The sequence below is a fragment of the Elephas maximus genome, chromosome 27, assembly GCF_024166365.1.
Source record: "Elephas maximus indicus isolate mEleMax1 chromosome 27, mEleMax1 primary haplotype, whole genome shotgun sequence".
Taxonomy (NCBI): Eukaryota; Metazoa; Chordata; class Mammalia; order Proboscidea; family Elephantidae; genus Elephas; species Elephas maximus.
Genome location: NC_064845.1, coordinates 27,623,535 through 27,647,168, shown reverse-complemented (window position 1 = coordinate 27,647,168; position 23,634 = coordinate 27,623,535). Strand labels below are relative to the sequence as shown.

Sequence of the window (23,634 nt, the reverse complement as noted above, 5' to 3'; positions counted from 1 at the left end):
TTTAATGAATCCTCACAACAATCCAATGAAGTAGATTTGCAAATGGAAGAGGGATTCACTTTATAAGCTGAAACTAGAAAGGAAAATTTTTAGTTCATTTATTCCAAATATATACCACGTTTTTAGCGTCAGCATCATGTGGATAAAGAGAATATGTGAATACTAAATAGCCAGGTCCAGATGTTATATTCAAAGAGGTGTCAGTAGGAAATTAGAAGGAAAGATAATCTGTGCAATTACATGGATAGAAATAAAGATTAAGTTTTGTCTCACATGCACTCCTACAATACATTTTTTGTTTGTTCATATGTCACCTTTCTTTAAATTCTGAAAAACATTTAATCCTGTCTTCATAGGAATAAATGAAATAAACATGGCTTTGAGCTGTAACAAAAAAGGTTATATTGAATAGCCAAGACGGAGTCATTTCAAATGAGCCTCATTTAAAACTACTGTGGAAGCTTTAGCCATATTGAATTGTGTGACCTATTTTTAATGCACCTCTCTGTATACAATAGTTTTTATTTCATATGGGAGAAGAAGCAAGAATAAAAATGTCATAGAATAGTTAGGGGCCTTAAGGCACATTAATTTCCCAGAAGTCCCTTCCTTTAATGATTGAATTCTCTACATCTTCCCTAGTGACGCAAAACTGTGAGCCATTTAAATTCAAACAACTGTACAGGACACAACCAACTTAGCATGCCAGGGGTTGCAAAAAGGTCCTCATATGTATCAGGGAAGATATCAGCCACAATAAAGAAACAACAGAAGATAAATAACAGGATATTGCTTACCACACATGCTTCTAACTATGGGGAATAAATATTTCCTTGATGTTTTTCAAATGAGACATTAAACAGAAAGGCCACAGAGGGGAAAATTATATACTTGGGAGAAGAAAATGTAAATATAATAGCTACATGATGTCAATAATGATAATATCAAATAGTATAATTGGTGCATGCTTCTATAAAACCCTAAAGTATAAGGCAAAGGGGTCAAGTCTTTTACAAGAGGCCTTAAAACAATGTTGTCCACTAGAACTTTCCATAATGCTGGAAATGTTCTCTATCTGCTCTGTCCCACATAATATCCACTAATCATTTGTGGCTAACTGAGCACTTGAAATGTGGCTAGTGTGGCTGAGGAACTAAATTTATTATTTTATTTCATTTTAATTAATTTGGATTTAAATAACAACATGTACCTAATGGCCAATGTAATTGACAGGATAGACTTACAATGGTTCCAAAGAAATTGATAAACATTCAAAACTAACCTGCTATTTAAACAAACTCCTTCTACTACACGAACCACAGCCGACAAGACCATGAGACAAGAAGAACTAGATGGTGCCCAGCTACCAGTACCAACTGCTCCGACTGGGATCACAATAGAGGTTCCCGGGCAGAGAGGCAGAAAAATGTAGAGCAAAAACCAAACCCAGAAAAAAGACCAGACTTACTGGTTTTACAGAGACTGGAGGAACTGCCGAGACTGTGGCCCTCAGACACCCTGCTAAGATGGAACTGAAGCCGTTCCCAGAGACCACCTTTCAGCAATAGACAGGCCTACAGAATAAATAATAACACCTGAGAGGAACTAGCTCCTTTGAACAGTTAATTATAGGAGACCAAAAGGATAAAATGTGCCCAAAAGCAAAGATGATAAGGCGGGAAGGGGTAGGAAAATCGGCTGATAAGTAACAGGGACCCCAGGGCAGAGATGCGGAGAGTGCTGACACACTGCGGGGCCTGAGACCGATGTCCTGAGACATTCTGTGTGCAAATCCTTGAACGGTAAACCATTTGCTTTGTAATCGTCATCTAAAGCTCAATAAAATATTTAAAAAAAGAAACTCCCGCTGACTGTCATTTCCCAAACTGACTCCTGAACAGTAGCCAGAATTACGTCTGTAGGGGTGAAAGAGTTCTATTTGTTGGAGACACCTGCTGTTCCTGGGGGAAAAACTTACAGAAATGTCTGATGAAAATTTGCCCCACAGTAATGAAATGGAATGTGACATTCAGAAGTTCTCTCACTCCTCTCCTTGGCTTATGGGATTCCCAGGGCGTGGCCTCACACTCAGTGGATGGAGACCTTCATCTGATTCTTGGATTCTAAACTAAGAAAATAACAAGGTCTCCTGACTGGTTAGTTGAGAAGAAAATAAAATTGGCCTGAGAGCCCGGCCTCCCTCTGGCAAGGTATTCTTGCTCTTACTAACAGATTTCTTCAGTGTGGTCAGCGACTTCACATGCTACAATGCTATCGTCTAACTTTCTACCTCGCCACATAAATTTAGACCTTGGTGGAAAGCACCCTTGGAATCTCTGCAGTGAAATTCACTTCAACCAACCATAGCATTAATGTTTTGTTATGAATAAACTCATAAATTCAGCCAGAGATGGAATGCAGGTTTCATTTAACTGACTGGGTATAACTGTCAGGAGCACCACCGTCCTGAGATAGTATTTGAAAGTGCATTTAGGCTCAGTGGAAAATCATGCCGTAATTGTTTAATAAGGAACCCTGGTGGTACAGTGGTTAAGCACTCAGCTGCTAACCAAAAGGTCTGTGGTTTGAACCCACCAGCTCCTCTGCAGCAGAAAAATAGAGCAGTCTTATTCCATAAAGATTATGGCCTAGGAAACACTATGGGACAGTTATACTCTGTCCTATAGGTTCATTATGAGTCAGAACCGATTGGACAGCAATGAGTTTTAAGTGTTTAATAATGTCTGCCATTGGCTCACAAATGGGGATCCGTGGCTTCAGTACTGTCATGGATTGAATTGTGTTCCCAAAAATATGTGCTAAATTCCTGGCTCTGCACATATGGATATGATCCTGTTTGGAAATCAGGCTTTTCTTTTGTTATGTTATTGAGTCATACCAGAGCATTGAGTAGGTGGGTCCTAAATCTAATCACTTCTGAGTTATAAAAAGACCAGAAGAGACACAGAGACATATACACACAGGGAAAGACAGAGGTCATGTGAGGATTATCCACAAGCCACGAAACACCAAGGAACCAAGGAATGCCCGGGGATGCAAATAAGGAAGGAATCACTATGGCCAAGACCCTAATGTGGAATTTTAGCCTCCAGAACTGGGAAAATAAATTTTTGTTCTTTAAAGCCACATACTTGTGGTATCTATGGTACAGCAGCACTAGGAAACTACGACAGGTGCTGTGTATCTGTCCCCCCTATGCTAGACAACATGGGGGTATAACGCCCAGAGGGAGAATGGGAAGTAGAGTAGGAGCACAGAGATCACAGACATTAATTGCCTCCAGGAGCTATTGTTGGTGGCATCATGGAAGAGCTGGTATTGGAGCTGGACCTTGAAAGATGAGTGGATTGAAGAGCAAATAAGAAGGGCAAAGGCACTGCAGCAATAACAGACACATGAACACACAGCATGTCACAGAAATGGCAAAGTTTTTTCTAACAAAGGCGGAAGGAGATGCATTGAAAGGTAATACTACAAAGGCAGCTGGAAGCCAAATTCAGAAAGGCATGGAATGCCATGTTATGGAGTCTGTTTTCCAACGACAGGTAGCCAGCAAAATTTCTGAACCAAGTTGTAGCCTGGTCAGGTCTGCATTGCAGGAGGATGAGTTTGTCTTCTATGATTGGGTAGGTGAAGCAAGATGTGGAACACAGCAAGTTCTTTTATTAACTTATTTGTAACGTAAGTTTCTCAAAAGTCTAAAACTGAGCTGAGAGGGCTTACTGTGGCAGACACTATTGGTTGCTAATCCCAACAACCATTTGTTCTTCTTTATCAGTTTATAAAATCTTGATTTTGTCCAGGCATCAAAATGCACAGAGAAGGCAGGCCTTCCAGCTTGCCTCAGGGGTTGAATCATGATTTCCCTAAGCCAAATCGAAAATCCATTGCCTTTTGCTAGTGACTGGTTCAGATGTGCTTCAGATCTGAACAGAGAAGCTGAAAGGGAAGTCTACTAGGAAGACTTTGGGTATTGTAAGTATTTTGATCCCTGATTAAAATATAGATGTCAAAGAGGCCTAGTCCTTCTTACTGCCCTGAACACAGCTACGTGAGGATGTAATGTCTGCGGCAGAAGCAGCCATCTTGCAACCAAGAGACAAAAAACTAATGTTAAAAAAAAATACATAAGAGATAGCGAAGGCAAAAGACAGTAAAAGTATATTTAAACAAACAAACCCGTTGCTGTGGAGTGGATTCCAAGCCATAGTGACCCTATAGGACAGAGTAGAACTGCCCCATAGGGTTTCCAAGGAACACCTGGTGGATTCAAACTGCCAACCTTTTGGTTAACAGCCGTAGCACTTAACCACTATGCCACCAGAATTTCCACAAAAGTATATAGGTCCTTGATAATATCATTGAGGGCCTGCTGTTACATGGCATGATTAAATGTATTGTTTGTGATACTCTGCTATTCAAAAGTATTTTAAGTGATATGTTGTATTTCTATCTCTATATCTAGATAGATTTATTCCAGAGTCTACCCTAAGCCATTTTGCAGTAACTGGTACTGGACTTATTATCCTCCCACAGTAAATAGGTATTAAACTGGAAAAAAAACATATGAGGCAACAGTTTTCAGTCATTTTCAACAGGTAATGCAAGACTATAATCCTTGGGGGAAAGGAAACGCATGATCTTTGTCCCATATTCACCTTGACTCTCTGCCTAGTAGCATTTTCTTGACCATGCTGCAGGAAGATGAAATAAAAGCTGAGAGCAATGTATTGTTATGCTAAGGAGACAGAGGTGAGATGTAACTAAAATTTGCAGGGCAGGGTATCAGAGCGGAGAGAATTGGGGATGGAGGAGGAGAGAAAAATGTTTGGGTGGGTGTTCTTGGGTTGTTGGTTGAGGAGTAGGCTGTACAAAAAAGAAGTAATACCAATCTGACACAAACACTTTCAGAAAACAGAGAAGGAAAGCACACTTCCCAACACTGGCTAACTGTTGAACGGCCAGCAGAATCCTGATATCAAAACCTCACAAGATCATTCAAAGAAAAGATAATAGTACACTAATATCCCTCAGGCAGAAGGACACAAAAATCTTTAACAAAATATTATCAAGTCAAATCTCAAGACATATAAAAAGGATAATATAATATAACCAAGTGATATTTGTTTCTGAAATGCAACATAGATTTAATATTTGAAAATTAGTCCATGTAAGTCACTGTACTGAGAATAAAGCAGTAAATCAGGATTACAAACACATTTGAGCCATTTGACAAAATTCGATGCGCATGCAAGATAAAAATTTTGAAACCAGAATCAGAAAAGAGCTTCACAAATCCGATAAAAAGCAGCATCAAAAAATCTGAATCTATTGTTTTCCTTCAGGGGGAAATGTTGAACACTTTCACCCTACAATCCAGAGTAACACAAGTCTGTTTGTTCTCACCACTTCCAAACATTGCCCTTGGGGTCTCAGCCATGCATTAAAGCAAGAAAAAAAAAAAAAAAAAGGCATAACGTTTAGAAAGAAGTAAAGCTGTCTTTATTTACAGTCAACAAGATTACGTACATAAAAATTGTAAAGAATCTATGAAACAACTAATAGAACCAAAAAGTGTACTCAGCAAAGTCACAGGATACCACCAGGTCAGTACACAAAATCAACTGTATTTCTACATTCTGGCAACAAACATTTGGAAAATAGACTCTTAAAAATACCATTTACAGTAGTTATGTATCTATATATACATATGTGCAGATATAAAATAGGGATAAAGCAATTATCAGCATATAGAGAGGTGTACATAAATTTTTGTATGATTTGTAAACTTTCACTTAAAGCACAATTAAAAAAAATAATAATTGTGATGTGGACCAGCCCTGAAATTCCAATCATCAGTAAGTTAACCAGCAAGCACCTGTGATGAGTTTATATTCAGAGCTCTGTGCTAGACAGGCAGAAAGAGGACATGGGAGGGAGAGTACCCCCAAGGCCGTGCTAAGTGCTTCACCTCACTTTATGTTTACAAGCAACCTATAAAGTAGGTACTATAATACTCACCCTGCAAATATGAAAATGATATTTACAATGACAAAAAAGAGTAGCTGCTGAGGCTACTTACGTATAACGAAAATTCTTATGGGATTTGGTTCCCTGGTTTGGAGGTTTAGAGGCATGGATATCCCAATTAATTGGCCAGTAACAGTGTTTCTGTCCTAACATCTGGTTTGATGAGCAGCGCCCGGGGTCTTTCAAGTGGCCATCCAAAGCGCAACAGATGGTCTCTATTTGCCTGGAGCAACAGAGGAAGGACAGTCTGGAAGAGGAGGAGGATATGGAATGTGTGGCTAACTGCCTCCATGAACAACTGCCTCCTTTGCCATGAGACCAGAAGAACTGGATGGTGCCCAGTTACCACTGCGAAACATTTTGATTAAAGATTTTATAGCAGAATCTAGAACAAAAGGGGAGAAATGAAAAATAGATGTTCAAGTTTTCATGGAATCCAGACTTTCTGGAGCCATAGAAGCTGGATGAAGCCCTCAAACTACTGCCCTGAGATAATCTTTAAACCTTAAACCAAAAATATCCCCTGAAGTTTCGTTAAAACCAAAGTTAAGCTTAACTAGAAAAAAAGTTCTGCCTAAGCATTACACTCTTTTAAGATCTATCTATACAGAAGCAAATTGACAAGAGCAACTCAAAAGAACAGATAGAAACCTTAGAGGGCAGTGAGTTTATGTCAACGGGGGGAGGAACAACTCAGAAAACGAGGGTGAGAATGGGTGCTCAACTTAAAGAATGTAACCAGTGCCACTGAACTGTACATGTAGTAATGGTTAAATCGGTGTGTGTTTTGCTGTGTATTTAGTCTTGACAACTACAACAAAATACATTAAAAAAAAAGATAATTGAGGCTGAGTGAAATTAAATGCTTTGCTCAAAATCACGTTTCTAAAAACTGATAGACACAGGATGGGAATACAGATTGATCCAGCTACCAGGCCCAAGGTCTATCAAGGTCACCAAACATTCACACAAAAAAGGAGGGGGACATCTATGCAGGAAGCAGAGAAAGGGGCCACAGACCAGTTTGGATAAAGGACACGTTGTGCAAACAAAGAGTACAAAGAAAGGGAAGCTGGAGTCAGACTAGGGACAGCCTTTATGCCCAGTTAAAAAGCACTTTGTCCTAAGGCCCACTGGAAACCACAAAACTCTGGAAATAATGGACTGACATAAGAAAAAAATGCAAACGATGAAAGGACCTAAACAAGGTAACAGCATTCATGGAAGAAGAGAAAAGAGAGGGAGGCATTTGGAGAAATGCTACAAGGGACAAAAAGTTAAAACCCAGGGCTGTAAATATGGGATTTTGGTCTCTCAAAGCAAAAACATTACTTTCTAAATTGGGGTCTATAAATATTTCCTGGGAACCTTGGTGCTACAGTGGTTAAGGCTACGGATACTAACCAAAAGGTGAGCAGTTAAAATCTACCAGGTGTTCCTTGGAAACCTTTTAGGGCAGTTCTACTCTGTCCTATAGGGTCGCCATGAGTTGGAGCTGACTAGGTGGCACACAAAAAAACAGGTTTTAAATAATGTCTTGACCTTTAATATTTGGCAAACATTTTATTAATGTCAAAAATTAAAGGTTCAGGCGGGGCCAAGATGGCTGACTATGTAGAAGCTACCTCGGATTCCTATTGCAACAAAGACTCAGAAAAACTAGTGAATTGATCACATACATGAAAATCTATGAACCCTGACCATCAAACACAGACCTAAAGAGTTGACCTCAATGACAGAGACTGAGAATGAACAACCACGGGGATGCAGCGACTGTTTTTGGAGCCTGGAGCCAGTGTTCCAGTCAGGAAACCTTGGCGCCAGGCTTTGGACTGGGCACAGGGGAGCTAAGCATGGCATCCTGAGACAGCGCAAACACGGGACACGGCCCTACCCCCCAGAAGTGACCTCGAGGGAAGCCCAGCCAGTGCACACAGCACAGCGACACGGCTGACAGGAGGAGAAGACACCGGGAGGCAGCGACTGGTTTTGGAGCTGGGAGTGCGGCATCCCAGCCAGGGAAACTTGGCCCTGGGCTTTGGACTGGGAGCGGAGGAAATAACCATGGCTTCTGAGACAGTGCAAGCACGGGACGCAGGCCTGACCCTCGGGGGCAATCTCTACGCAGCCAGTGCACACAGTCAAAGCGCCCCTCGGGAAGCTCAGATAAAACAGTCATCCCAAGCAAGATAAGTAACTTTGTCTATATTCTGGGGTGCTACTCTCTTCTATTTATCTGAACCCTCCCCTCCCCTTCCCAGGCAGCTTCATTAAATTTCCTGAGCCAGAGTGAACTGCACTGTGGTTTTTCTTTCTTTTCTTTTTTGGTCTTTTCCTAATCCATTCTCCTGGCCTGAGAGAAGCAGCTACAAAAAACCCAGGGACCAAAAATCCTTCCCTAATTGGACTAAAAACACAGAACCAGCTCCAGCCAAGCATATGTGATCCACAGTTTTGGGCTTTCATCCCTACAGGGAACAAGATGGCTATTATAATGCAAGGGCAATTCTGATAGGGATCTGACTGTACTTGTAGCAGATTACTGGAAAGACAAGTTTCCCAGGTCTGATATCTCTGTGTATTCAACAGGGCTCTCACTGACCCACAACAGGGAACTGAGGGCTAAAGCTCCCCCCAGACCACCTAGCCTCCTGCCTTAGGGGTCTGAGGATGGTGACACCTACCAATCTGTAGAGGTACTTGCACTGGAGGCCTAAGGTACAGCTGCAGAGCCCACCCACCAAAGTGCTTTAGGAATAGAGACACACCTACCTCACTGGCACTTGGGGGAAGCCTGTCAGCATCCTGCCCCTCCCCCCTGGAGTGTGAACCCCTGCTGCTACTAGAATTTGGTGCACACAATTATCACCATTACCTCTCATGTGGATACGTGACAGTATGCACCACACACTTGATGACCCAAAATCAGACTCTACTCAAGAACAGTGAATGGACTCAGGCATATATACCTGGTAACAGCCCAAACCAGCTGGTAATAGGACATAAGTCATTCAAGGGCTACAACAATCAAGACAGCACAATCTAGTAGCCCACTTACGTATACCGAAAGAAGACAAAACAAGATAAGACTCAGTGAGCAAATATAGAATAAATCACTACAATATCTTAGAGATGGCTCAGAGACAGCAGTCAATATCAAACCACATAAAGAAGCAGATTATGATTGCTTCTACAACTCCCCAAACTAAAGAATCAAAATCCTTCCCAAATGAAGGTACAATCCTGGAATTGCCAGATACAGAATATACAAAACTAATTTACAGAATGCTTCAAGACATCAGGGATGACCTCAGAAATGAAATAAGGCAATCTACAGAAAAAGCCAAGGAACACACTGATAAAGCAGTTGAAGAACTCAAAAAGATTATTCAAGAACATAGTGGAAAAATTAATAAGTTCCAAGAATCCACAGAAAGACAGAATTCAGAAATCCAAAAGATTAACAGTAAAATTACAGAATTAGACAACTCAACAGGAAGTCAGAGGAGCAGACTCGAACAATTGGAATGCAGGATGGGGGGTCTGGAGGACAAGGGAATTGACACCCATATAGCTGAAAAAAAATCAGATAAAAGAATTAAAAAAAATGAAGAAACCCTAAGAATCATGTGGGACTCTATCAAGAAGAATAACTTGCGTGTGACTGGAGTCCCAGAACAGGGAGGGTTAACAGAAAATGCAGAGAGAATAGTTGAAGATCTGTTGGAAGAAAACTTCCCTGGCATCATGAAAGACAAAAAGATATCTATCCAACATGCTCATCGAACCCCATATAAGACTGATCCAAAAAGAAAATCACCAAGATATATTATCATCAAACTTGCAAAAACCAAAGATAAAGAGAAAATTTTAGAAGCAGCCAGGGATAAAAGAAAGGTCTCCTACAAAGGAGAATCAATAAGTTCAGACTACTCAGTAGAAACCATGCAGTCAAGAAGGCAATGGGATGACATATATAGAGAACTGAAGGAGAAAAACTGCCAGCCAAGGATCATATATCCAGCAAAACTCTCTCTCAAATATGAAGGTGAAACTAAAACATTTACAGATAAACACAAGCTTAAAGAATTTGCAAAAACTAAACCAAAGCTACAAGAATTACTAAAGGAAATTCCTTGGTCACAAAATCAATAACGTCAGATAACAACACAACACAAGGTCACAGAGCAGAACATCCTGATATCAACTCAAATAGGGAAATAACAAAAACAAATTAAGATAATTTTAAAATGAAAAAAACACTCAAAACAGGGAATTATTGAAGTCAATATGTAAAAGATCACAGTAATCAAAAAGAGGGACTAAACACAGGTGGCATAGAACTGCCATATGGAGAGGGTTACAAGGCGATATAGGATAATACAAGTTAGGTTTTTACTTAGAAAAATAGGGGTAAATATTAAGGTAACCACAAAGAGGTATAACAACTTCATAACTCAAAATAAAAACCAAGAAAAACATAACGACTCAGCAAACATAAAGTCAAATACTATGAAAACGAGGAACACACAATTTACAAAGAAAAACGTCTCAGCACAAAAAAGTAAGCGGAAAAATGAAATTGTCAACAACACACATAAAAAGGCATCAAAATGACAGCACTAAACACATACTTATCTATAATTACGCTGAATATAAATGGGCTAAATGCACCAACAAAGAGACAGAGAGTCTCACACTGGATAAAGAACCTCGATCCGTCTGTATGCTGCCTACAAGAGACACACCTTAGACTTAGAGACACAAAGAAACTAAAACTCAAACAATGGAAAAAAATATATCAAGCAAACAATAAGCAAAAAAGAAGAGTGGCAATACTAATTTCTGACAAAATAGACTTTAAAGTTAAATCCACCACAAAGGATAAAGAAGGACACTACATAATGATTAAAGGGACAATTGACCAGGAAGATATAACCATATTAAATATTTATGCACCCAATGACAGGGCTGCAAGATACATAAATCAAATTTTAACCCAACTGAAAAGTGAGATAGACACCTCCAGAATTATAGTAGAAGATTTCAACACACCACTTTCGGAGAAGGACAGGACATCCAATAACAAGCTCAATAGAGACACGAAAACCTAACTGCTACAATCAACCAACTTCACCTCATTGACTTACACAGAACACTCCACCCAAAAGCTGCAAAATATACTTTTTTTTCTAGCGCACATAGAATATTCTTTAGAATAGACCACATATTAGGTCATAAAACAAAGCTTTGCAGAATCCAAAACATCAAAATATTACAAAGCATCTTCTCAGACCACAAGGCCAGAAAAGTGGAAATCAGTAACAGAAAAATTAGGGAAAAGAAATCAAATACTTGGAAACTGAACAACACCCTCCTGAAAAAAGACTGGGTTATAGAAGACATTAAGGACGGGATAAAGAAATTCATAGAATGCAATGAGAATGAAAACACTTCCTATCAAAACCTCTGGGACACAGCAAAAGCAGTGCTCAGAGGTGAATTTATATTGATAAATGCACACATACAAAAAGAAGAAAGAGCCAAAATCAGGGAACTGTCCTTATAACTTGAACAAATAGAAAGTGAGCAATAAGAGAATCCATCAGGCACCAGAAGAAAAAAATAATAAATATTACAGCTGAACTAAATGAATTAGAGAACAGAAAAACAATGGAAAGAATTAACAAAGCCAAAAGCTGGTTCTTTGAAAAAATTAACAAAATTGATAAACCACTGGCTAGACGGACTAAAGAAATACAGAAAAGGAAACAAATAACCTGAATCAGAAACGAGATGGGCCACATCTCAACAGACCCAACTGAAATTAGAAGAATCATATCAGATTATTATGAAAAACTGTACTCTAACAAATTTGCAAACCTAGAAGAAATGGATGAATTCCTAGGAAAACACTATCAACCTAAACTAACACAATCAGAAGTAGAACAACTAAATAGACCCATAACAAAAAAAGAGATTGAAAAGGTAATCAAAAAACTCCCAACAAAAAAATGCCCTGGCCCAGACGGCTTTACTGCAGAGTTCTACCAAACATTCAGAGAAGAGTTAACAACACTACTACTAAAGGTATTTCAAAGCATAGAAGATGACGGAATACTACCTAACTCATTCTATGAAGCCACCATATCCCTGATACCAAAACCAGGAAAAGACATCACAAAAAAAAGAAAATTACAAACCTATATCCATCATGAACATAGATGCAAAAATCGTCAACAAAATCCTAGCCAATAGAATTCAACAACATATCAAAAAAATAATCCACCACGATCAAGTAGGATTTTTTTTTTTATGCAAGGCTGGTTTAATATTAGAAAAACCATTAATGTAATCCACCATATAAATAAAACAAAAGACAAAAACCACATGATCTTATCAATTCATGCAGAAAAGGCATTTGACAAAGTCCAACACCCATCTATGATAAAAACTCTCACCAAAATAGGAATTGAAGGAAAATTCCTCAACATAATAAAGGGCATCTATACAAAGCCAACAGCCAACATCACTCTAAATGGAGAGAGCCTGAAAGCATTTCCCTTGAGAACGGGAACCAGACAAGGATGCCCTTTATCACAGCTCTTATTCAACATTGTGCTAGAGGTCCCAGCCAGAGCAACTAGGCTAGACAAAGAAATAAAGGGCATCCGGATTGGCAAGGAGGAAGTCAAATTATCTCTATTTGCAGATGACGTGATCTTACACACAGAAAACCCTAAGGAATCCTCCAGAAAACTACTGAAACTAATAGAAGACTTTGGAAGAGTCTCAGGTTATAAGATAAACATACAAAAATCACTTGGATTCCTCTACATCAACAAAAAGAACATCAAAGAGGAAATCACCAAATCAATACCATTTACAGTAGCCCCCAAGAAGATAAAATACTTAGGAATAAATCTTACCAAAAATGTAAAAGACCTATACAAAGAAAACCACAAAGTACTACAGCAAGAAACTAAAAGGACCTACATAAGTGGAAAAACATACCTTGCTCATGGATAGGAAGACTTCATAGAGTAAAAAAATCTATTCAACCAAAAACCATCTATACATAGAATGCACTTCCGATCCAAATTGCAATGACATTTTTTAATGTGATGGAGAAACAAATCTCCAACTTCGTATGGAAGGGAAAGCAGCCCCGGATAAATAAAGCATTACTGAAAAAGAAGAAGAAAGTGGGAGGCCTCACTCTACCTGATTTTAGAACATATTATACAGCCACAGTAGTCAAAACAGCCTGGTACTGGTACAAAAACAGGCACATAGACCAATGGAACAGAATTGAGAACCCAGATATAATTCCATCCACATATGAGCAGATGATATTTAACAAAGGCCCAGAGTCAGTTAATTGGGGAAAAGATAGTCTTTTTTAACAAATGGTGCTGGCATAACTGGATATCCATTTGCAAAAAAATGAAACAGGACCCATACCTCACACCATGCACAAAAACTAACTCCAAGTGGATCAAAGACCTAAACATAAAGACTAAAACGATAAAGATCGTGGAAGAAAAAATAGGGACAATGTTAGATGCCCTAATACAAGGCATAAACAGGATACGAAATATTACCAAAAATGACGAAGAGAAACCACATAACTGGGAGCTCCTAAAAATAAAGCACCTATACTCATCTAAAGACTTCACCAAAAGAGTAAAAAGACAACCTACACACTGGGAAAGAATTTTCAGCTATGACACCTCCGACCAGCGCCTGATCTCTAAAATCTATACGATTCTGTCAAAACTCAACCACGAAAAGACAAACAACCCAATCAAGAAATGGGCAAAGTATATGAACACGCACTTCACTAAAGAAGATGTTCAGGCAGCTAACAGATACATGAGAAAATGCTCTCGATCATTAGCCATTAGAGAAATGCAAATTAAAACTACGATGAGATTCCATCTCACACCAACAAGGCTGGCATTAATCCAAAAAACACAATAAATGTTGGAGACGCTGCGGAGAGATTGGAACTTTTATGCACTGCTGATGGGAATGTAAAATGGTACAACCACTTTGGAAATCTATCTGGAATTTTCTTAAAAAGTTAGAAATAGAACTACCATACAACCCAGAAATCCCACTCCTTGGAATATATCCTAGAGAAATAAGAGCCTTCACACGAACAGATATATGCACACCCATGTTTATTCCAGCTCTGTTTACGATAGCAAAAAGCTGGAAGCAACCAAGGTGTCCATCAACAGATGAATGGTTAAATAAATTGTGGTATATTCACACAATGGAATACTATGCATCGATAAAGAACAGTGACGAATCTGTGAAACATTTCATAACATGGAGGAACCTCGAAGGCATCATGCTGAGTGAAATTAGTCAGAGGCAAAAGGACAAATATTGGATAAGACCACTATTATAAGATCTTGAGAAAGAGTATAAACTGAGAAGAACACATACTTTTTTGGTTACAAGGGGTGAGGGAGGGAGGGCGGGAGAGGGTTATTTAGTGATTAGTTAGTAGATAAGAACTGCTTTAGGTGAAGGGAAGGTCAATACTCAATACACGGAAGGTCTGCTCCACAGGACTGGACCAAAAGCAAAGAAGTTTCCGGGATAAACTGAATGCTTCAAAGGTCAGCGGAGCAAGGGCGGGGGTTTAGGGACTATGGATTAAGGGGACTTCTAAGTCAACTGGCAAAATAATACTATTATGAAAACATTCTGCATCCCACTTTGAAATGTGGCGTCTGGGGTCTTAAATGCTAACAAGCGGCCATCTAAGATGCATCAATGGGCCTCAACCCACCTGGATCAAAGGAGAATGAAGAACACCAAGGTCACACGATAACTATGAGCCCAAGTGACAGAAAGGGCCACATGAACCAGAGACTTACATCATCCTGATACCAGAAAAACTAGATGGTGCCCGGCCACAACCAGTGACTGCCCTGACAGGGAGCACAACAGAGAACCCCTGAGGGAGCAGGAGAATAGTGGGATGCAGACCCCAAATTCTCATAAAAGGACCAGACTTAACAGTCTGACTGAGACTAGAGGAATCCTGGCGGTCATGGTCCCCAAACCTTCTGTTGGCACAGGACAGGTACCATTCCTGAAGACAACTCATCAGACATGGAAGGGACTGGACAATGGGTTGGAGAGAGATGCTGATGAAGAGTGAGCTACTTCTATCAGGTGGACACTTGAGACTGTGTTGGCATCTGCTGTCTGGAGGGGGGATGGGACGATAGAGAGAGTTGGAAGCTGGCAAAATTGTCACGAAAGGAGAGACTGGAAGGGCTGACTCATTAGGGGGAGAGCAAGTGGGAGTATGGAGTAAGGTGTATATAAGCTTATATGTGACAGACTGACTTGATTTGTAAACGTTCACTTAAAGCGCAATAAAAATTATTAAAAAAAATTTACTACGCTTTCTAAGACAATAATCCCCAAAATGACAACATTTATATGTAATTTATTTTTAGACTAATAAGCCAAGTTATTTTCTTTGTCAGAACTGGAATCTTACAAACCCAGCTGCTGAACAACACTTGTCAGAGGTGTCAAAACGTCTTTCAATATTTAGACAGTCAACTAGCCATTATTCTCATGGGATACATGAGTGGATGAGAGACTCATACTTGACAGATGCAAAAAACAGGCTATCCATATGGAAAATACAACTCCCCATTTCCCAATCATCTAGTCTAGCAATTTTCCTACTATTCTATACTGAGATGCAGCCCATCGTCTCAATTAAAAGAAAGGGTTCATGCTTTTCCCCAACTGCTACTGAACACGAGAGCATGTAAGTTTTATGAATCATCTTCCAATTCTCTACACTGCACATAACCCACAAATGCTGTTTATATTGATTCCAGAAGGTTTTTTTATGCCAGACAGAGATGGCCTTGAGTGGTGCAAACGCTGACTCGCTTGATTACTAGCTGATACGTTGGAAGTTTGAAGCCATCCAGAGGCGCCTTGGAAGACAGGCCTGGTGATCTACTTCTAAAAGGTCACAGCCTTGAAAACCCTATGCAACAGTTCTACGCTGCACGCACACTCTTGCTATGAGTCAGAATCGACTTGACGGTGACCAACAACAGCAACATACTGGAGACGGAGTCCCTGGGTGGTGCAAATGGTTAAGCACTTGACTACTAACCAAAAGGGTGGTAGTTCGAAGCCACCCTGAGGCTCCCTGGAAGAAAGGCTTGCTGATCTGTTTCTGAAAGCTCACGGCATTGAAAACCCTATGGAACAGGTCTACTCTGCACACATGGTGTCACCATGAGTCAGAAATGATGCAAGGGCAACTGGTTTATTGGTTTACACTGGAGAGGGGTCTCATGCTCTATCAGTCTATCCTACCACTGTTCCCTTCTAGGGAAACTGCCAGGACCACAGCGCTTACTGAAGGAAATGGCCCTAGGCCACAAATCTTTGGACTACGTCATGGATTGAATTATGTCCGCCAAACCCAAAATGTCTGTATCAATTTGGCTGGGCCATGATTTCCAATATTGTGTCGTTTCCTCCATTGTATGATCCTAATTTTATGTTAAAGAGGTTTAGGTGGGATTGTAACACCCTTACTAAGGTCACATCACTGATTCAATGTAAAGTGAGATTCCCTGGGGTGTGGCCTGCACCACATTCATCTTACAAGAGATAAAAGGATAGGGAAGCTAGCAGAGAGGGGGACTTCATATCACCTAGAAAGAAACACTAGGAGCGAAGCGTGTCCTTTGGACCCAGGGTCCATGCGCCTGAGAAGCTCCTCCACCAGGGGAAGATTGAGGGCAAGGGCCTTCCCTATAGAGCCCACAAAGATAGAAAGCCTTCCCTTGGAGCTGACGCCCTGAATTTGGACTTCTAGCCTACTGGATTGTAAGAAAATAAATTTCTCTTTGTTAAAGCCATCCACTTGTGGTACTTCTGTTGTAGCAGCACTAGATGACTAAGACAGTCCAGGAGAAGGTATCAACATCCATAACATGCCTAGTTTAAGAGCTTAGGCCAAAAGGGATGATAGCTACTATAGAACCTATCATAGTCTATTCTTTTCTTGGACTGTGGTCCATACACACAACATCAGTACGTTGTAGGAGCAAGAAGGGCGAGCATGAGCAGAAAGACACCAGAAGAGAAGCCTAAATGGAAACGCCGTGTCATGTAAATGGTTAAGAAGTAGAGTACGAATGAGCAACCAATGTTAGTGCAGACACACCCTGGAGTGTCACCAGACCAGGAACTATCTTCCTGCTCATGAGTTAGGTCCCTCCCTGGCAGCAACAGAGGCCTCTGTTGATTTTGAGCCTCTGAGCCCAAGTCTTGCAGTAAAACCCACTGCTGTCGAGCGGGTCCCGACTCATAGCGACCCTGTAGGACAGAGTGGAACTGCCCCACAGAGTTTCCAAAGAGCGCCTGGCAGATTCGAACTGCTGACCCCTTGCTTAGCAGCCGTAGCACTGAGCCACTACGCCGCCAGGGTCTTGCAGTAGCAGAATGCAGTTCTTCTAGTCTAATAGAACAAAATCAGCTCCTAGCATCAATTCTAGCACCATGAGAACCGGTTTTTTGGCGCCAGATTGTGTCACAAATTAATGACCCAGCCCCTCGGAGCACCAGCACCTCCAGCAACTCTAATCACTTCTCCCTCCCAAAAAAGACACCAAGCTCATCTCTTTTAAAAAAAAAAAAATTTTTTTTTTTTTTATTTATTTTTTTTTTTAGCAGCCAGTAATTCTCAATCACAGGCATTCGGAAATGTGTATTGCAGGTAGGGTGCATATCTTTGGTTGACACAATGACTTGGTTAGGTTGGAGTAACATGGGCATCAAGTGACCAGGGATGATAAATGTCCTAAATGGGCAGGACACTTCCATACATTGATAAATCACGCCAACACACCCTCCTTGAGAAACACAGGGCCCCCTCCAAAATTCTGGGCAGACAAAAGAGGGTAAGAAAGGCAAATTATACACAGGTCGGCAGTAAGGTAATAAGCAACATCCTCCCTCAGAAGTGAGCCAGTCAAGTTAAGGCTGTCCAAAGGTCAACGTGATGCCCTATGCACCTCCTTCCCTCACCTCCAGCAATAATGCTAAAGGCACACAAAGTTCTTACTCTCATACCCTCTCCCATGGGCCCAGTTAGCTTTCCATTTTATCTTTTAAACACTGCATTTCCACATCTTTTTATTTGTTCTAATTCGGAGACTTTCTTAGCAACTAAATAATTATTGCTATTGTTGATAACTGCAATGCCAAAACCAAACTCACTGCGATCGAGTCGATTCCAACTCAGAGCAACCTGACAGGACAGAGTACGCTGCCGCACAGGCTGACCAAGGTTGTAATCTTTAGGGAAGCAGACTGCCCCATCTTTCTCCCTCTGAGCAACTGGTGGGTTCCAACCATGGCCTTTCGGTTAGCAGCTGAGCACTTAACCACTGCATCACCAGAGCTCCTTGATCATAGCAACAGAGTATCAACTGAAAATTTTTCCACGCTGCTAAAGGGCTTAATTACTAAATCTGTGGTATAATACGTCTGTTGAAATTTCACTTTAGCAATTAATTCTTCAGAGGGTAACTCTTCACAGATTAAGTGTGTGAATTAATATCCTCTTACAAAACACTTTTTTGAGCCACGCTGGGAAAGACAAGAGGTGAAATTCACTTGCCACCTCTTCCAGACTCATTGTAAAGCTCTAGGCAGTATTCAAGGAGACATTCTGCACAGACAAGTTTTACCACCGACGGTCAGGGCATGGGGAGACCAAATGGAAAGAGACAGCACAGCAGCCTTAGATTAAAGAGCAAATATTTTAGAGGCAGTGCACTCAATATGTGGGAGACAGATCCATGGCACTTTCTATACCAGGCAGATGCCACCACAAGGTAAAAAGTGCACCAGGATACAACTACAGACTGAAGGTCTCCCCAGGGTACAGAAGTCCAAAACTCAATTCTGCTTTAAAGGAGTTGAGGTCTTGACTTAACTAGAACACACCATCACCACAAGTGGGGGTTTCCAGCCTGTATGAGTCAAACAGGGATCATTACAGGCTGAAACAGTGCTGTCCAATAGAACTTTCTGTGATGATGAACACGCTCTACATCTGTGCTCTCCAATAAGGCAACACTAAGCACATGTGGCGTCTAAGCACTTGAAAGGTGGCTAGTTCAACTGAATAACTAAGTCTTTAAATTGTATTTAATTATATTAATTTAAAAATAAACAGCCACATGTGGCCTGTGGCTATTGTACTAGACAGCATAGTTAAAGGCTTACACCATGGACTGGGAAAATAATCCAAAAGTATATCACAAGACAATCTTACTCATCCTCCGACTACCTGATAAAACACTTCCTTAACCCTTGCCCTCCATACACACACAGACACTATGCATAAGATTTCACCATATCACGCATCACTAGAGCAGTACTCCCGAATTTTAACATACATCAGAATCATGGAGGGCTTGTTAAAACACAGATTATTGAGCTCCAACCCCAAGGTTCTGATTCAGGAGGTCTGGGTTGAGCTCCAATCATTTACATCTTTAACAAGTTCCCAGGTACTGCTGATGCTGCTAGGACCACACTTTGAGTAGCACTAGAATGAAAACTTCAACTATTCAAAAACCAACTCTCATGGATTGAATTGTGTCCCCCCTGAAATGTTTGTCAACTTCGCTAGACCATGATTCCCAGTATTGTATGACTGTCCACCAATCAGTCATATGATATAATTTCCTATGCATTGTAAATCCTACCTCTATGATGGTAATGAGGTGGGATTAGGGGCAGTCATGTTAATGAGGCAAAACTCAATCTACAAAATTAGTTTGTATTTTAAATCGATCTCTTTCAAGATATAAAAGGGAGAAGTGAGTACAGAGACATGGGGACCTCCTACCACCAAGAATGCAGAACCAGGAGGGGAGCGCTTCCTTTGGACACAAGGCCCCTGCACTGAGAAGCTCCTAGGATGGGAAGATTGATGACAAGGACCTTCCCTCGGAGCTCACACAGACAAAAAGCCTTCCCCTGGAGCTAGCATCATGAATTTGGACTTCTAGATGCCTAAACTGTGAGAGAACAAACTTCTCTTTGTTAGAGCCATCCACTTGTGGCATTTCTGTTACAGCGGCACTAGATGACTAAGACACCAACCTATCTACCAAAACAGCTTCTCTCACTGTCCCCTTTCTGCTACACAGAAGTGCCCCTTTCCTTCTAGTAAAAACTTAACACCTAGTACTATAAACGTAGGGTAGAGAGGATATAAATAAACAAGGCTACCTGTCTAAGATGGCTTCTCCACATATTAGATCCAAGATCTGTCCACATTTGTCATAAGCTTTGCAAGTGTATCTAACACTACAGAGGCCAGAAAACACCGCAAGGGTGAACACAAGCCTGCCAGAATGGTTTACATCTAATTCCTGCACTGTCCCTGACTTAGAGTCAAGTTGCTGCTTTCTATTAAAATAACGTACATCACTCGGGTCTAGATCAGGATTACACCCTTTTGCACCTTTCCGACACACAGTTCTGAAGAGTAACAAAAGAGCACATGTATCATAAAAAAAAAAAGCATTTATCAAAGGCATATGTTGAAGACAACTTTTTTCCGTATTCCAAAAGAGAGGAGACAGAAAAGTAAAGGCTCTAGAACAAAGAGACTTCTGCAAACAGCCTCTGGTCTTCATCAATCACCTGCCACAACTCTTCTGGATCAGCAGTCATTTGAAAAGATATTTTGATTTGCGGGGTTACTTCTCTATGTCCTCCGGTCTACTTACGTATGCGTGACTTTCACATTACAAGATCCCTCCACAAAGAGCACTTTCCTGACTGCTCTTGTGAACAGCCTCCTTCCTGCCTCCTCCACCCTCACCTTTCTTTCCTCTCCAAAAGAAAGCCTACATCTAAAATACACTGTAACAACAAACTAGGACAGGATGCCTTCAAATAAACTCAGATGCTAGTACTCTTCACCATTTCCCACACCACTAAAGCCTTTACCCTTCTCCAAATTCCCACTACCCCTCAGTTACTGCCATCACAAAGATTAAGAGTGATCTTTGGGGCCTGAAAACGTGCGGAAACAGGTATTGTTTCGAGCACTTACACAACCCCCTAGGTACCATGCAGTACTATGCACATTACTTCCTTAGACCGTGTCTACAGGTAGGGAAACTGAGGCACAGTGAGGTTAAATCATTAAAATACAGTCCCAGTGAAACTCAACCAAGATTAACTTACTGGATCTCCCACTGTAGTCACTATCAACTGGGGCTATTTTGGGGCCCCTCCGCCCTCACACAGACATCTGGCGTGCCTGGAGACATTTTTGATTGTCAGTATTGGGGAGTGGGGCAATGCTACTGACACCCATTGAGCAGACGCCAGAGATGCTGCTAAACATCCTACAACAACCAACGCCCCCCCTTCCCCCACAACAAGAACTGTCTGGACCAAAATGTCTACTGCATTGAGGTTGAGAAACTGTGGTCTACTGATATCTCTAGGATTACTTACTTAGGCCCCTAACTGAGAGTTAAAGAATGGCTTACTCTACAATTTTATCATTGTACAGCATTTACACATGCTGGTCAAGTGCTATTTCTGACATGCCATACTTTTTAGTTATTGTTCAAACAGAGGATATAGGGAGCCATAGAGGAAAATAAGCAGAGCTCGCAAAGCCCAACTCTTTTCCTTTATTGAGAAAACCTGGCAAAGACCAGCTCCTTTCCTTAGCAACCTCCATCCCCTGAGCTGTGGTCTACCTGTGCCTGGCTGCTCACCTGGAGTCTTCAGTTACTGACATGCTTTTGCAGCTGCCTTTTCTCTGCTTTGCTCATCTCCACGCACACACGTCACTCAAGAGCAGTAATGATGCATGTTGATGGGAATCTCCAGAGATCTACAGACCCTAGTTGTCTGTTTTACTCGGTAAATTGCACTCATTACCGAGCCATGTGAGGCACCTAAGGACATCAGCCTTTCTGGCTGTCCTCTGTCTGAGGCTGGGCAATGGGACATTATCCAGTAAGGGCACCAAAGTACTAAAGGAAGCTTAAAACAACACTCCAAACAGTTTTTAAGCTGAACAGAATTTTTCTTTTTAATTTTTCACTTCATGTCCCTCTTTCCTAACCATCCTTGGCTCTGCCTAGATTTCTATTCATTGTCATTTTCTCCTCAAGGAGTCTGATTTTAGTTCAAGCTGTAGAAGCTGGAGTGCTCAGAAAGAGATGTGGTATCTTTTTTACCCCTTCTTCCCAGACTTCCACCTGGACTCTGAGAAGGGGACACCAAACAGAGACTTTCTCCTTCTGGCCTCAAAACTCTTCAGCATGAATGAAAGCTCAAAGTCAGCCTTGGTCAATGCTTCCAATGCCAATGCCTGATTCACGGTTGTCAGGTGCCATCAGATTCCCAGGTCTTTCTCCCATGGAGCCACTGGGTGGGTTCAAACTGCCAACCTTATGATTAGCAGCCGTGTGCTTAACCATCATGTAACCAGGGTTCCTTACCTGATTCACTAGGAACTGTAAAGAGATGAGTAAATGGACTTGTGACCGCCAGTGATGAAGGATAAAGTGGAACTGGTAGAATCTCGTGCTTTGCTCATACTATTATCCACCAAACCTGGAATCTTCAACTCTATGGCAAGCTATTTCCTTTCTAGAAAAAGTAATTAACAAAACGACAGTTACGGAAAGTGATCCAGGGAGACGAGGATGGTGGTTGAGGGAATGTGAGCTGTCAGAGCGCACGACCTGATATGGTACAGGCAATCAGACCTGGTCCCACTCTCAACAACTCACCTCAGGAAGGCCCAACAACCCTTCCCTAATTCTTGGAAAATCATGTCTCATGTCCATAAACCCCTAAAAATGCCTGAGATATTTCCATGCACATAATTAATTCCATGCTATCATCCAAAACCTAGTGGTTTTCTCTTCACAATTATTGATTGGCATGGTATCTATGAGTTGATCAACAGAGGCTTTGGGAAGCTTTCACAGGCAGGGCATCCCATTGCACTAACTCCGAGAGGCTGGAGAGACATGAGTCCCTGTGACTTGGCAAAGTCAGAGTAACAATGGCAGTCACTGCCTCTGCCTTACCCTGGAGTAGAGAGTGTGCCAGCCTTCAAACACATGTCTCCACAACCCATCAGCTTCGCTGCTTTTCACCAGTCACTCACTCACTTCTGCATGCTGCACCATAGTCAGTCGATCACCAACTGCCAGAAACAAAAAAATGAATGAACGTATTAGGCCAAAAGACCCGCGACTTCAAGTACTGAGCCACTGCTCAAGTGTATTTGTTAGAGTTGGGTAAGAAAAAAAAAACCCCAAACGTGTAAGCAGTTAAGAAATAGACCCAAACACATAATATAATGGCTCAAGCTCAATAAAAGTTTACTTCTGGCTCCTGTGCATATACTGGATAGGTGAAAGGTCCGTCACTGTGGTGGGCCTTCTCAAGGCAGTGATCCAGTGATGCAGGCTGACAACAATACTGCCACCTCTAAAACAATTTCTAAGGTTG

The 23,634-nt window shown here is 41.1% G+C and overlaps 1 long non-coding RNA gene across 2 annotated transcripts in view; it reads right to left on the bottom strand.

Annotated features, from left to right (window-relative positions):
* The window catches only part of LOC126068364 (uncharacterized), a 149,470-nt gene extending 126,178 nt beyond the window's left edge, over window positions 1–23,292 (bottom strand). Inside the window, exons 1-2 of one of the 2 annotated variants that reach the window (XR_007515643.1) lie at window positions 23,208–23,292; window positions 22,611–22,761 (exon numbers count right to left, since the gene is read on the bottom strand). This is a non-coding gene — a long non-coding RNA (uncharacterized LOC126068364). The remainder of the gene's footprint in view (window positions 1–22,610; window positions 22,762–23,207) is intronic. The other variant, XR_007515644.1, reaches the window with a different exon arrangement.
* Window positions 23,293–23,634: the final 342 nt, after the last annotated feature.